Genomic DNA, 3099 nt, shown 5'->3' on the forward strand with positions numbered 1-3099 from the left:
AATTGGAGGATTTTTGCCTTGAGTCTGTCTTTTCCAATTGTCTTGCAGCTCTCCCCTTTTGCCTGAGCTCTGATGTGCATCTGTGCCTCCCACCCTTGACCCCCATTAGCCCAAGAGGCAGTTGCCTCGGTTCATACTTGTCCTTTCTTGTCTTGCAGGATGAAGGAGAGTTCTTCACCTCCAGCTTGGTGGCTTACAAGCACTATAGGTCATTATAGTGAGCAGGCTTATCTGAGAATCTTTTCCATGAAAGCAATGCAACACAGCAACAAGAAGCTCGGTTGTCCCCTAGGCCTTTTCCAATAGCCCTTTCGCTCCCCTTCACTTCCCCCGTCCCTCCTCCTCTTCCCTGTCCTTTGTCTTGGCTCTCAGCCGGTGCAATTCCAGCCAACTTGGGCGCACGGGGCTTGGATGCACGTGCCTGTCCTGTTTACCAGGATAAAAAGGGCCAGTGGAGGGAGATGCAAGCAGAGACACAGGCAGGCGCTGGAAGGCAGACGCAGGGAGAGGCACACGAGTGTAACTGAGCAGAAAAACACAGATGGACATGGAAGTGCAGGAAGCCCCGGGCAACCTGAGCCTTTACTGAGAGCAAGACAAGCAGACAGGGCTGCACGTGCAGGCAGGCACATGGGGACAGGACACTGGCACATGCCGAGGAGGAGACAAGCAGAAAAATACCAGGCAGGTAACGAGGGACCAGGACAGGAGGAGCTGCAGGGGCCTGTGGTGAGGGGAAACAGCAGGAGGTGCTGTGCTGGGCATGTGCCCTGGTGTGTGCTACAGCCCCTCTTCCCAGGAGAAAGGGTGAGCAGCTGGATGAGTCTGGCCTTCTCTCTCTTCTCTCCTCTCTAGCTGGATCCAGACCGTAGGCAGCAGCTGCTTTCAGTGTTGGCACCCCACCCGGAACAGTTGTCCTCATTTATAGACAGTTTCCTGCCCTTGGCTGCCTCACAGACTTGTAGGGAAAATTACGGTGAAGGAAGTTTCTTGAATGTTGCCTGCTGACCTGCACAAGAAATGTGGGCTCATTAATGCCACCATGCATAGTGAGCAGAGAAAGTAAAATCCTTTCTCAGTCAGGAAACTTTGAGACTGTCTCCTGGCTGGAATACTTGCTTGGCAGCTCCAGCCTTTTGCCATAGACTTGACACGAATAATCCTTTTCCTCTTGGCTCCTTGATCTCCCTGACCTGTCTCCCCTCCCTCCACCAAGGAGAACAATAAAGTCCCAGTCTTCAACAAGACGGTTTATGGAGATCCCTTGTAGCAGGGGGACCAGACCATGTGAGAGGTGCAAGGGGCGCTGCCCAGAGGAACCCTGCCCAGAGCCTGCTTCACACACCTCCTCCTCCTCCTCCTCCTCTTGCTGCTCTGGCACTGCAGATGGGAAACCAAATCCCCGTCACTCACTCTGAGCCACCAGAGTCTGCTGCAGGTCACTTCCTGGAGACAATGGCTTTATTCCTTGGACCACTGGACGGCTTTTGGCACGGGAGCCAAATCAGTGAATGGAAATCTCCTCCCTGCGAGCTGCAGTGACATCCTGCTATTGTTGGCACCCCTTGGCAGGTTTGTTCAGCTGCTTTGTACCAGTTGATATCTCCGGGCTTTCATCAGTGCATCAGCATCACCCTAAGGCACATGGGCTTCCTGACCTAGTGCCCAAGGAAAGCCCTCTTCTCCTGTTTACGGTCAGGATGCGAAAGTAAAGGAAGCTGAAATGCTTCTCAGGAATCCATTCCAGGCTTTAATCACCACTGTCACTGCTGGAAGACATGGGGAATGTTGAAAAATAATCACCATGCTGTGTAATAGGATGCAGATGTTCAGGTTGTGATCTGTGCAGACACTGTGACCTTCTGGCTACTGGAAGACAAGCCCTAATCAAAACTCTGGAACTGAAAAAAAAAATTCCCGCAAGCTTCCAAGAAATCTGGAAGACCTTTGTGTGTGATCAGTAGAAGTACAATGGCTCTGAACACAACTTTGGTTAGGCTAGGACAGATCTCTCTGTTGATAGCACATGAGAGCAGCATAGGGCAGACAGGGTTAACTGTGTCTGGAGCTGGTTTGGAAAGGCCCTTGCCGGACAAGAAAATTAAAATTACGAGTGCCTTTTAAGCTGTAGGGTATTAAGGTACATACACACGTGTATGCATCCGATATGCGTGCACTCACATCTCCCTGGGGAGGACTGTGGGCTGATGAAGTCCTTTCCTTTCTGCTCCTGGCTGGCCACACTTGGCCCATGCTGCTCTTTCCCACACAGGAGCTGGCTGTCTGGGAGTTGCCAGGGCAGTTTTGGGAAGAGAGGAGGAAGTAAACTACCTTCTCTTACGAAGCATCACAGTCCCACCATGCCCCTGGGAGGCAAAATTGTGCAGACCTCCTTCAGCTGTCATGATGAATTTTCCTGTAGCTACAAGAGTGCTGGCATGGGAAAAGAGGTCCAACTGCAGCCAGTTGTGCCATCTATCCCAGTCTCCTTCTCCCCTCTCCTCCATCCCTTGGCACACCCAGAGGCATCTATGCTGGGGACTGCTGAGCCACTGTGGGCATCAATGCTCTCAGAAGAGGAAGAGGAGGCAGAGAGATGAGAGGATCAGAACTGCATCTTCCCGCGGTACCCAGGTTCCCAGAAATGAGCTCTGCACTGGCCAAAAATGTCAGCCAAGCAGCACAGACACTCTCCCTTCCACAGACACCTCATTGGTGCAGACAGTTATGGCAAATCCCAAAATAGCAGAGTTAGATAAATACAGAGAAAAGGGTTTACAAATTTCCAAGAGGGTGGCAAACAGCAGTGCTTGCTAAGGAGGGGAGCTCTTTTTAATTCAAGGGCTTTTTCTTTCTGAAGATCCTTTCCCCACCTAGAATAAAAGATAAGGTAGTTTTCAAGAAAAGTGCCCTGTAACTGGAAGACTGACGGATAGGAAGTGATGCTGGGGGCTGCACTGAAGCAGAGAGGAAATTCTTGGCAAATACATGCCTGCAAGACAGAGAATAACCTGAGCCTCAAGTTTACTTTTTCACAGCTCCAATATTTTCTGCCCGCTTAAAGCCTGGGAGAGCAGCTATTTAGGAAGCATGTAGGAA

Source organism: Chamaea fasciata, unplaced genomic scaffold (assembly GCF_029207755.1).
Source record: "Chamaea fasciata isolate MVZ Bird 193981 ecotype frontalis unplaced genomic scaffold, bChaFas1.0.hap1 SCAF_2, whole genome shotgun sequence".
In the NCBI taxonomy this organism is placed as follows: domain Eukaryota; kingdom Metazoa; phylum Chordata; class Aves; order Passeriformes; family Sylviidae; genus Chamaea; species Chamaea fasciata.